The sequence below is a fragment of the Canis aureus genome, chromosome 13, assembly GCF_053574225.1.
Source record: "Canis aureus isolate CA01 chromosome 13, VMU_Caureus_v.1.0, whole genome shotgun sequence".
Classification (NCBI taxonomy): domain Eukaryota; kingdom Metazoa; phylum Chordata; class Mammalia; order Carnivora; family Canidae; genus Canis; species Canis aureus.
In genome coordinates, this window is record NC_135623.1 from 69,664,129 (window position 1) to 69,664,549 (window position 421).

The following is a 421-nucleotide window of genomic DNA, read 5'->3' on the forward strand; positions in this document are numbered from 1 at the left end:
TAAAGGAGTCTCGTTTCTTAAGAAAGAAAAAATGTGTACCTGCATGTTTACTCAGTAAACTAACTTAAGAAAAAAAAAAAAAGGTATTACTCAATTCTGCAGCTTCAGCAAATACTTCAGTTCTTTAGGAATAAGTACAGGTTACAGTGAAAAGATATATGTGGTTCTCAGCACCGAGGCACTTGGGTGTAGTCCAAATGGGAAATACAATTATGCGTATATGTTGTTAAAGACTGAAAATTAACAAGTCCACCAGGGTGGGGGGACAAATAAATGAAATGATGTAGGATTTAGCTTGGTTGAAAAGTGGAGAGTAGGTAAAGATGATTAGTTTTGATATTGTCAAAAAAAAAAAAAAAAAGCTACCAAAGAGATTTGAAGATCTACTTGGCTATATTAAATGATTCATGAATTGGGACAG